Source organism: Schistocerca americana, chromosome 2 (genome assembly GCF_021461395.2).
Source record: "Schistocerca americana isolate TAMUIC-IGC-003095 chromosome 2, iqSchAmer2.1, whole genome shotgun sequence".
NCBI lineage: Eukaryota > Metazoa > Arthropoda > Insecta > Orthoptera > Acrididae > Schistocerca > Schistocerca americana.
Window position 1 is genome coordinate 936,760,898 of NC_060120.1, and position 13,116 is coordinate 936,774,013.

At 43.6% G+C, this 13,116-nt stretch overlaps 1 protein-coding gene across 1 annotated transcript in view; it reads right to left on the bottom strand.

Moving 5' to 3' along the window:
• The window catches only part of LOC124594560, a 375,202-nt gene that overhangs the window by 249,990 nt on the left and 112,096 nt on the right, over positions 1-13,116 (bottom strand). The gene's annotated exons all lie outside the window — the stretch shown is intronic.

Below are 13,116 nucleotides of genomic sequence, written 5' to 3' on the forward strand. Positions count from 1 at the left end.
CAGTATCGTGATGCAGATGACAAATTGCTGAGACAGCATAATTAAGGAGTCTATCGAAATAAATACGTCAGAAAACCTAATAAGCAGAGGTTTCAATTTGAAAAAGACTTGGGCCCGGCCCTCAGTTTATCAAGACCTCGTCAGCCATCACATCGACCAGATCCGGAAAACGTTGAGAGCATTTGCGATTCACGGAACATCAGTGCGAGTATGAAAGAGTTCCAGAGAGCGTAATGGACATCAGGCATCGATCGCGGTTTATAAGTAGCCCGAGACCAACAACAGTTCATAGTATGGTTGGGGTCCAGGCAGCGATGAAAACATAAAAACAAAATTCACAGCATCTGAAAAGACGACTGGGTCGGTCGTCGAAATCCGTACACATTATAAAAATATAAAAATGGATTGTTTGAAAGACATCATCTTTACACCAGTGACCGTTATAAGTTTTTATTACACTATTACAATTTCGGCCTTAGGCCATTATCAGTTGCTGATATTATTGCTCTAAGCCATGTCAACGTAATGTAAGCTGACACATTTGTGTGTCGTTGTCAATCCTGTTAAACACATTCGTGTCGTTATTACACGAATGTATTTAACAGGATTGACAACGACACACAAATGTGTCAGCTTACATTACGTTGACACGGCTTAAAGCCATAATATCAGCACTTGATAATGGCCTAAGGCCGAAATTGCAATAGTGTAATGAAAACTTACAACAGTCACTGGCGTAAAGGTGATGTCCTTCAAAAAAAATTTTATTACTGTGAATCCCAGCTACAACAAGTGTATAAAAATGGATGTTTTTGTGTGCGCGCGTGTGTGTGTGTGTGTTGCACATCTTCTATTAAATCACAGGACCGATTTCAACAAACACATAGCTTACTGTGAGGTGACAATCGCTGTGGGGGTTAATATCCGCCTACCTATCAATGGCACGGGGGTGAAACAGTAGTGTAGTTCACGACGCGTGAATTCCCGTGCTTCATTCATCCAGAATTTGAGAAAGAGAGCATTTAGTGACTTGGAAACAAAGTTACACATAAATTCACGTTGACAACCCCTACGAAATGATGAAAGGAAAAATGTTTATCGACTACCACTTTTCTGATGTTCATGCAGTAAAAATATCGCACGAGGCATGACGTTATAATTTTTTAATTCCTTACTGCTGAATGTATTCGCGACACATTTTACAGAAAGTATACACATACACTACTGAAAGTAAGCGTAAAACTATATCATTGTATGACACATAGTTATATGATGTCGTAAACAATGAGATACTACTTCTTTGCTAATTACTCTATTCGCAATAAATTTCACAGACGGTGTCTGTATATTCCACTGAATGTATCTACAATATTTAATTATTGTTCAGAAGATGTGACGTCATAAACAGTGAGACACCTGGAAGACTGCAGCATCGTGCATGACGTTTACATTTACTACTTCCTTGTTGCTAACTCCATTTGGCGAATATTTTGCAGACAGAATCCACATATGCCGCTGAATGCACCTATACATTGTACGACACGTAGTAGTTCATGAGCTATGACGTCATAAACATTAAGCACAAAGCCAGACGCTGCGTGGTACGGAGGTGGACGCACAGCTGTAAATAAATACTTGGCCAATGCCGGATTTCTTCGCTAGTACTGTGCATCAAATGGAAAGAAGTACCCGGCAGGACACCCCGAAGAAAACCCTTAACCGATCGCGCTAAGGAAACCTGCGAAATCCTTCACACTCATTTTCAAATGAAGAAATGGCTGACATCCATTTCAAGTACGGCTCTGCTAACGTCATGTCACGGGAGGCACACGATTGTATCCTCAGAGTAAACCGCCAGAGAGCAGAGTGTTCACTGAGTCGCCTGCGCGAGACAGGTTCATTTAAACCCAACATGCAAACATGCAAGTAGACCGAGAACGGTGTCGACACCACGAGTGGAGGAGCATGTATTACAACTGAACTCAATGCCAACAACAGTAATACCAGCAGAATTACTGCAGCAGTACCCCTTTCGCTCTCCACCATATGACGGGCATTACATTTCATCTACAAAGTGTGCAAGCACTGGCTGCACATGATGTTCAAGCTAGGGTTGCTGTGTACCAATGGATCCTTACACAGTGTAGGAATGAGGCAGAGTTCCTCGTGCACGTGTTATTTACTGACAAGGTATGCTTCACCCGAGACGGTATTATGAATAACCTCAACACACACGTTTTGGCGTTCGAGTACCCAGATGCCACCGTTGAGACGAGAGATGAGCGGAGACATCCGTTAAAGCTTGAGCGGGGATCTTTTCCTCACGCAAGGGACATGGTCTAAGGACTGAGCTACCCGACCGTGACTCACAACCCGTTCTCATAGCATGGGAAAATTTTTACAGTTGTTGAGGAAGATAGAACGCAGCAGCTGGTACGCCACTTTTCAGTCACTCTTTTGAATAAACGAACATATTCGAATTTTTCGTGCTCTGAAAGGAGGATTTTTCCGCTGGTTCCCCTCTTTTCCTTGTTGGAGCAGGGCATACAACTCATTTGGAAAGAAATGTATTGATCAGTAAAATTTAGACAGTTGACTTATGTGGAACTGAAATAACGCGAAATTAATTTTACACCTCAGAAGGGATTTTATGTCCAAAAATGTTTTCGACTATGGCTTGGCATTCCCATATGATAACGGAGACACTTTACAGCACTTTTCTCCATGCCAAGTCACTTTATAAACTACGTTTTTGCCTCTCATTGAATTTTACGTTCGTATTTTACGTGTTCAAGTAGGGTAACTTTGAATCTCTGTATGTCGGAAATGAATAAAGATATGAAGGAAATTTTCCAAGTCTTTCGAGATTAGAATGTTAGAAACACATCGAAAAAATTTCTGCCGTCTATTGCACATGGTCATCTCGGAATCCGTGGATGGGTTTTGGTACACAAAAAAATGATTTTGGGGTGATTTTCGATAAAGAACAAAGATTTTTGAAAACGGGGAGATGGCTCTTCTAGATAAATGCCCACAGAATGCACCGTTAAAAACTGAGCAATTTTCTGCCGTTATTTATTATTTAGATATCGCTTCATCCCGTATTTTACGTGTAGAATTAGAGTAACTTTGAATCTCTGTATCTTAGAAACCGATAAAGATATCAAAAAATTTTCAAGGTTGTTTGAGATCGGTATCTTAGGATCATATAGTAAAAATTTCAGCCGTTTTCTGTGCGTAGCCGTCTTGGAATCCTCGACGGGGTTTTGGTCCACTGCTGACAGCGAAAATATAAGACCATTTATTTATTTATTTCTGTTTTCAGAGGAACCGCCAATGAACTAATGGTGCCTCCATAAGCTCCATCAAGCCAACCGTAGAACACATCACATGCAAAGAGAACAAACCGAATTCCTCCATTTGTCTAGACAGGAGAGCGTGTGTAACATTCACACTTTGTACTGTAGGATGGTGACACCAGGATGATTCTTCTGTTGGGCATACAAATGACTCATAGCCTAAGGGCTAACCAAAACACTTGACCCTACCTTTCTATCACCACAAGTACCCGAGATATGAGCACCGGAATATTCTGTTCTTATGCACGGCGTTTTGAAACATATTAGGTACGCATGCTGTCGCATGAATACGGATACTGGCTGAGAGATCCCGAGGGATAAGGTCATCCACATAATTGTAAAGGCTTTCTCTCTTCACTCATATTTGCACCTTTTCTTTGAAAAATACGAGTGTTGAATCGTAAGTGTACATCCTGAGAGCTGGCTGGAGTGGCCGTGTGGTTCTAGGCGTTACGGTCTGGAGTCGAGCGACCGCTCCGGTCGCAGGTTCGAATCCTGCCTCGGGCATGGATGTGTGTGATGTCCTTAGGTTAGTTAGGTTTAATTAGTTCGAAGTTCTAGGTGAATGATGACCTCAGAAGTTAAGCCGTATAGTGCTCAGAGCCATTTGAACATCCTGAGTGTAGGTGATTGTGATGAGCAGGCGTGTGGTTATTTAAGTGAGACAGGAAACCGTGAAACCCAGTGCCAGCACGTAGCCTACTCATCTCATCAAAGAGGTCGCGAAATGTCTCTTTCCAATAGGACATACTGATCGCTATCAACAATGTCACACGCTACTAACTCCATGAGCCACAGAGGAGAGACTTGGAATTGGAGGAAGGAAGGAAGATTAGGGTTTAGCGTCCTGTCGACATCGATGTCATAATAGACGGAAGACAATCTCGCATCGTTTAAAGGACGAGGAAGGATGTCGGCTATGTCCCGTCAGAGGAACCATTTCGGCATTTGCCTGGAGCGATTTACGGAATTTATGATTTGAGTCCAAGACAAAGGCGCATAGTATGGTGGTCAGTAAATTTCGCGCCATCGCCTCTCCTCACGTTTTTGGCTAAATACTGATGGTGAAGAGGAGTTGGAGCAAATGACCAAAGCACTAAAGGAGGCTGACAGCAAATTTGGGCTAAACATAAACGAAGCAAAGACAGAGTACCTCGTTATGACGCGTGGTCATTGTCAGGCTGCTGGTCATCTGCAATCACTGCAGGTTGGGGACCATTACTATAAGAGAGTGCATGAATTCAAATACCTAGGGGCACTTTTCACTGAGAACTCGTCATGCGAAGCAGAGATCAGTGCCAGGATACAAGCAGGAAACCGATCTTACCACAGCCTAGCACAACTGCTTCGGTCCAGATATCTCTCCAGACAGTTCAAGATTCGCCAGTACAAAACCCTGAACCAGCCTGTTGTTCTCTGTGGGTGTGAGACATGGAGTACCCGGAAACAGGACTTCCATAAGCTCCTTGGTTTTGAGAGAAAAGTGCTTCGGTAGATCTTCGATCCGGTTCTGGATGCAGATACAGGGGAATGGAGGATCACATACAATCAAGAGCTTGAGGAACTATACCAGCAGCCCAACATAGCAGGAACTATCAAAGCCAAACTAATGCAGTCGGCTGGCCATGTGGCCCGATTGGAGGATCAAAGATGGCCTCGGAAGCTCCTGGATTTCACACTTACAGGAAAGAGACCGCCAGGGAGACCCAAGTAGCGTTGGAGGGATGGATTCCACGAAGATTTAAACTGTCAATAGATGTGGACGGATGGCGGATAGCAGCAATGGACAGAATACAGTGGAGGAGGAAACTTGTAGATGCGTGCGGTCCACTCGGCCTGATCACGTCGTAGTAGTAGTAGTAGTAGTAGTACTGATGGCGAAAATTTCTTCCAGTACTAGATTTCCAACCAGTTACGAGTCGAGTGCCACCGCAAAGGTGTCTGACAGTGATTTCATCTGTGAAGGCAGATCCTTCCGCGATTTGATGTGAAGATGACACCTACCGAAACTACACGGCTAGTGAATGCTAGTAGCTGGGTTTAGTGGTAGATTGAGCTTCATAACATGGGAAAAATCATTTGGTCATACAACGCAAGCTTTTGCAGCATTAGTTTTATGGGCATTATGTCATGATACAAGGCAAATTTCTGGAGCTAATGGTTCAAATGGCTCTGAGCATTATGGGACTTAACTTCTGAGGTCATCAGTCCCCTAGAACTTAGAACTACTGAAACCTAACTAACCTAAGGACATCACACGCATCCATGCCCTAGGCAGGATTCGAACCTGTGAGCGTAGCTGCACGCGGTTCCAGACTGTAGCGCCTAGAACCGCTCGGCCACCCCAGCCGGCCTGGAGCTAATGATTTGTCTCCTGTACTAAAGACATCATCAGAGGCTACCTTTCTCTAAATGTCCTATCCTTGAAAGCCTTTGATCATATAAGGCGGGATTTCACGGGCGGTACCTGCGTCCTTGGTGGACGTGTCGCGAAAAGTTAGCCTCTGATTATGATTCCAGCGTTAGGAGACGAAACGTTGGGAAGAAAAATATGCCATGGGCCACGACCCAACATCTACATCTACATGGATACTCTGCAAATCACATTCAAGTGCCTGGCAGACGGTTCATCGAACCACCTTCACAATTCTCTATTATTCCAATCTCGTATAGCGCGGAAAGAATAAACACCTATATCTTTCCGTACGAGCTCTGATTTCCCTTATTTTATCGTGGTGAATGTTTCTCCTTATATAGGTCGGTGTCAACAAAATATTTCCCCATTCGGAGGAGAAAAATGGTGATTGGAATTTCGTGAGAAGATTCTGTCGCAACGAAAAACGCCTTTCTTTTAATGATTTCCAGACCAAATCCTGTAACATTCGCCAACCAAACAAAGGTCTAATGAATATACTCAATGTGACAGAAAAAAAAAATATTGTTCTGGATATAATGGTACAAGAATATGCCATGTATCTAACGTGGGGCAAGGGAGAGAACGAAAGGAAGGAAGGAAGGAAGAACTACTAGGTTTTAAGATACCGTTGATTGTTCATGATTTATATTAATGACCCTGCAGACGATACTAAAAGTAACTTCAAACTTTATGCAGATGATGCGATTATCTGTAATGAATTAGCGTCTGAAAATTAACCTGTAAAAATATCAGATTTTGACAAGATTTTAAAGTGGTTCTTAGACGGGCAACTTGCTTCATATATTCAGAAAAGTAAAATTTTTTACTTTACAATCCAAAGCGTTCAGTATACTACAATATAAATGAGTCAGAATTGAGACTGGTCAAAGCATATCAGTTTTTAGGAATAGGAAATTGAATTATCACATAGACTCAGTCGTAGATGTAGCAGGTTTAGACTTTATTTAACCGGTAAGACACTAGGAAAATACAGTAAGTCTACAAAAGAGGTTGCTTACTAAACACCAGAGTCGCCCATCTTAATGCTGAAGAGAGTGGCACCCATGGAATTAATAGGGGTTATTGAACATAATGTTTCATGGCAGTTTATCCCCAAACAGTAACACAACATATTTTATAATGTAATATGCACACCCCGATAGTCAAGGTAGTCGATACTTCAACGATGCATCATAACTGCAGACATTACTCAAAACTGTCAGTGACTGCTCACCTAATTACTTTATTTCTTCCTTTCCTTGGCCGGCCGAAGTGGCCGTGCGGTTAAAGGCGCTGCAGTCTGGAACCGCAAGACCGCTACGGTCCCAGGTTCGAATCCTGCCTCGGGCATGGATGTTTGTGATGTCCTTAGGTTAGTTGGGTTTAACTAGTTCTAAGTTCTAGGGGACTAATGACCTCAGCAGTTGAGTCCCATAGTGCTCAGAGCCATTTGAACCATTTGATTTGAACCTTTCCTTGTATTATGGTAGGGGGATCCGTTATTTTCTGCATACTTGAAAGCTCTTTTCAGCTGGCTCGTGCAACACAGAAGTTTACTTGAAAAGACCAGAGAGGTACAGAAACGTGTTCGAAGCTGAAAGTTGTCTGCTGAAGCAGGTAGGAAGCGCAGAACTCGCTACGACGCATCTCAGCCAAGCAGACGTCTTGGGATGGTCTATCTGCCATAAGACTCTATTGCGCAAGTGCCGAAAGAAATCCTGCTGGAACGTGGAGAACACTTCACAGTGCTTATGCAGAATACAGATATAGATGTATACTGGGAAGGGACGTGAAAGAAAATCGGATGTGTGCTTTTCAGAGGAACAACCCCAGAATTTGTTTTAAGAGATGTAGGAAAACGACCGAAAACCTCAATCTCGGGGGTCGGAAGGTAATTAGAATCGTCAGGCTTCTAAATGGGAGTACAGTGGTTACTACTATAGAGCAAAGGATGTCATTGCCTGTGACTAGGAATCATCTGTCAGTAGTCGTCTATAAGAAAACTAATAACTGCCAGAATGAATTTTCACTCTGCGGCGGAGTGTGCGCCGATATGAAACTTCCTGGCACATTAAGACTGTGTGCCGGACCGAGACTCGAGCTAATAACTGACCAGTGGCAGGAGACAAGCTTTCCTTGCTTCTGCGTTGTGACAGATCGTACATCAACAAACTGGCTTCAGGTCGTGGTTTCCCCGACGTTACCGTTTCCTCCGACTTCTTCTTGGTGACACTAGATGCCGACCTTTCTTAAGCCTGGGTCGAAATTGTGAATTTTGTACCCTTCGAGGGTTAGTGTTTAAAGGACATTGTCCGTTTTGCCTCTTCGATGTATAGGTTGAAAGGTAGACGGTAAAGAATGCATCTCTTTGCGACGCCGTTTTTAGTCCCAAAAGTTTCCTCCCGGTATCCCATTCTTACTGTTCCTTCTTGATTCTTGTATATATCGTACAATACCCGCCCTTCCCTGTAGCGTACACCAATTGTTCCGAGTATTTCTAACGCAAGAGAAACAAAAAAAAATCACGGACACGGTGGAAATTTCTTCTGTGGAATGTAGTAGAAGCTGTACAAGGCATTTGACAACCTGGTACAAGAAGACAGGAAACGGCAAGAATGCAGTACTTCTAGTAAGCAGGAACTCGGCCGACAATTTATGGCGTTTAAACGAGGAAATAGCGCACACGTGTCTGTACACGGCCAAGCCAATTACGTTAAACGAGGTTCATTCAAGCTCTCCCAAGGAAGAGGCTTGTAACTTTCACGATATAACAGTGCTGCCTATAATCACGAGGTGGAAAAACCGGAAACATTCAAAGTGCAGAATTTTTGAGGATTCAGGAATTATACTAGACACCACCGTTACTTTTTTTTTATTTTTACAAAGAGCGAAATAGCAGTCAGCCCTGCCTAGGATGGCGTTTTGCACTAGACTAACTAGGATAGTTCTACACTGAGGTTACAAAAGTAAGCGGATAACGATATGCACGTATACAGATAACGGCAGTATCGCGTACATAAGAACTGTCGTTTACACTTAAGTGATTCGCGTGAAAAAGTTTCCGACACATTGTGGCCACACGACGAATATTAACAGACCTTGAATGAGGAATGGCAGTTGGAGCTAGACGCATGGGACATTTCATTTCGGAAATCGTTCGGCAGTTCAATATTCCGACATCCATGGTGTCAAGTGTGCCGAGAATAGAAAATTTCAGGCATTACCTCTCACCACGGGCAACGCAGTGGCTGACTGCCTTCACTTAATGACCGATAGCAACGGCGTTTGCGAAGAGTTGTTAGTGCTAACAGACAAGCAACACTGCGAGTAATAACCGCAGAAAACAATGCGGGACTTAACGAAGAACGTATCCGTCAGCAGAGTGCGGCGAAATTTGGCGTTAATGGGCTATGGCAGCAGACGACCGACACGAGTGCCTTTGCTAACAGCACGACATCGCGTGCAGCATCTCTCCTGAACTCGTGACGATGTCGGTTGGACCCTAGACGACTGGAAAACCGTGGCCTGATCAGATGAATCCCAATTTCAGCTGGTAAGAGCTGGTGGTAGGGTTCGAGTGTGGCGCAGACGCCGCGAAGCTGTAGACCCAAGTTGTCAACAAGACACTCTCAAGTTTATGGTGGCTCCATAATGGTCCAAACTTCTTTGTGTTTACTTAAACTGCTAAGTGCAACTGAATCTACTGTCTCGTTACTTATTTTTGTCATTTCAACACTAGCCTACGGAATTTTCCCTGACAATAACAATTCAAACTTAACCTATTCATTTATTACCCACAATATACAAGCCAGAGGCAATCTCACTGCTCTGCAATGACAACATGACTTCAAATAAATGTTAATTTATTGAAACCCTCCGCTGCCGACAAGTGTTGTTGATATACCTCGATGGGTACAGCTGAAAATGTGTGCCCCAAACAGATACCATTGATGACCGTGCAGCTTCTCTAGAATAAATAGTAATTAATTTAAACCCTCAGCTGCCGACATGTGTTTTTGATATACCTCTATGGGGTCATCAATGGTATCTGTTCTTTCGGGAACAGTTACTGTCTTCATATGTATAGTTAAAGGCTACCCGGGCATTGACCTGCGTCTGTGCGAATGCGCATACGTTGCCCAAAACTCTTACGGGAATCGTCACCTTAGCTGGCGTGACTAATGAGTGGATGGGCAAATATCTATTAGGAACATTACATATGTAGATTGTGGACTGTTGGGAATGTAGGTCTCACGGGAAGCGTGCAAGGGATAAGTCCCTGCAGTCGCGCTTTTCCTCTGTGTCCTCGGTGGCTCAGATGGGCTAGGACTGCTCCCGACTTCTCAATGGTGTTATTAACTTCATTTTACGTTGTCCTTAGTTTATGTTGCCTGTGCATGTCTTCGTTATCCGTTTGTATGCTCCAAATGACTTTCTGTGAAGAGTTTGGACGGTTGTGAACCAATTGACAGAACTGCAGTTCTAGATAAGACACTCAATTTTATATATTGAAATGTGTTCTTCAGTGTATTGTAGGATACAATTCGTGTTGAAACAGTTCCAGTACGTCATTAGTTTGTTTTTGTGCTTATGTGCTTATATGAATGTTTTAATAAAGAAACAAATGAATAGAGCGTCTGCCGTGTAAGGAGGAGATCCCGGGTTCGAGTCCCGGTCGGGGCATACATTTTCACCTGTCCCCATCGAGGTATATCAACCTCGGAAACGGCGCAACGTACCGAATTTTTATTTCTTTTATGTATAAATATAGGCTATATATACAAGCTGGGAACCCTGGCATTACCCAGATCTGTCGGTAGCTGAGGGTTTCAATAAATTTAGCATTTATTCTAGAAAATCTGCACGGTCATCAATGGTACAGTTACTATCTTCAAATACAACTTCAAATAATTAACACAAAAGAATGACCCTGAATTGGAAGAAATCCTAACTATAACCCATACTTTTTCATAAGTCACTTACCTCACAGAAAATCTTCATAACACGAACTACAGCACTTACAGCAAGCAGCAACTACAGTCAGCTAAATAAAAAGATTCTACTATAGGCTCTAACTATTAGGAGGCGTATGGTTAGCAAAATAAAGATTTTGTTGAAGACCAAACAATGTATGTAGCAGGTTTTACCTTATTCAAGTGACATCCAGTTCGAAAAATTGTATAGCCGTCAATAATTCCCTACCCAAACTACCAACGACATCCATCATCATTTTACAATGCATGTCCTACCGATACTGAGTCTCCACGAATTACACATGTCCAAGCCGTCCGCTCGCTAACTGCTGTCAGCTAGTCCGTCCAGCCACAGAGTTACCGAGGGCGCAGAGCGCCGTCAGCGATATTAATAATTACAGTCTACAGCGCAGCCAACACACAAACATATAAACAGGCTACTTACATGTTGTGGGTTGCGTTTACATAGAACAGACTGTGTCTTCTTGTTCAACTAAACCGATCGTTGACTGCAAATGGTTACGTTCGACTACTTGGAGACCATCTGCAGCCATTCGTGATAATCATGTCCCCAAACAACGAAGTCATGCCGCTGGGCCACGATTATTCACGACAGGTTTGAAAAACATTCTGGCCAATTCGAACCAATGAACTGGTCACCCAGATCGGCCACGAATCTACTCGAACATATACAGCATTTAGCGACGGGTAAGTTCGTGCACAAGACTCTGTACCGGCAACACTTTACCTATTATGGACGGCTATGGAGGCAGCATGGGTCAGTATTTCTGCAGGGGACTTCCAACGACTTGTTGAGTCCATGCCACGTCGAGTTGCTGCTCCACACCGAGCAAAATGAGGTCCGACACGATATTAGGAGGTATCCCATGACTTTTCTCGCCTTTTTGTATAAGGAGCTGAGTGCGCTGAAGTCGAAAGTGACAGTTAAAAACGTAGATTAGCTCAGGTTTGGAGGTTGAAACTTTTATGTTCGTCACATATTACGAGGGCAGTTTAATAAGTAATGCAACAATTTTTTTTTCTCGGCCAATTTTGGTTGAAAAAACCGGAAATTTCTTGTGGAATATTTTCAAATATTCCCGCTTCGTCTCGTATAGTTTCATTGACTTCCGACAGGTGGCAGCGCTGTACGGAGCTGTTAAAATGGCGTCTGTAACGGATGTGCATTGCAAACAACGGGCAGTGATCGAGTTTCTTTTGGCGGAAAACCAGGGCATCTCAGATATTCATAGGCGCTTGCAGAATGTCTACGGTGATCTGGCAGTGGACAAAAGCACGGTGAGTCGTTGGGCAAAGCGTGTGTCATCATCGCCGCAAGGTCAAGCAAGACTGTCTGATCTCCCGCGTGCGGGCCGGCCGTGCACAGCTGTGACTCCTGCAATGGCGGAGCGTGCGAACACACTCGTTCGAGATGATCGACGGATCACCATCAAACAACTCAGTGCTCAACTTGACATCTCTGTTGGTAGTGCTGTCACAATTGTTCACCAGTTGGGATATTCAAAGGTTTGTTCCCGCTGGGTCCCTCGTTGTCTAACCGAACACCATAAAGAGCAAAGGAGAACCATCTGTTCGGAATTGCTTGCTCGTCATGTGGCTGAGGGTGACAATTTCTTGTCAAAGATTGTTACAAGCGATGAAACATGGGTTCATCACTTCGAACCTGAAACAAAACGGCAATCAATGGAGTGGCGCCACACCCACTCCCCTACCAAGAAAAAGTTTAAAGCCATACCCTCAGCCGGTAAAGTCATGGTTACAGTCTTCTGGGACGCTGAAGGGGTTATTCTGTTCGATGTCCTTCCCCATGGTCAATCGATCAACTCTGAAGTGTATTGTGCTACTCTTCAGAAATTGAAGAAACGACTTCAGCGTGTTCGTAGGCACAAAAATCAGAACGAACTTCTCCTTCTTCATGACAACGCAAGACCTCACACAAGTCTTCGCACCCGAGAGGAGCTCACAAAACTTCAGTGGACTGTTCTTCCTCATGCACCCTACAGCCCCGATCTCGCACCGTCGGATTTCCATATGTTTGGCCCAATAAAGGACGCAATCCGTGGGAGGCACTACGCGGATGATGAAGAAGTTATTGATGCAGTACGACGTTGGCTCCGACATCGACTTAGTGGAATGGTACGGTGCAGGCATACAGACCCTCATTTCAAGGTGGCGTGAGGCCGTAGCATTGAATGGAGATTACGTTGAAAAATAGTGTTGTGTAGCTAAAAGATTGGGGAATAACCTGGTGTATTTCAATGCTGAATAAAACAACCCCTTTTTCAGAAAAAAAATGTGTTGCATTACTTATTGAACTGCCCTCGTATAATGGGCCAAGAGTAACAAC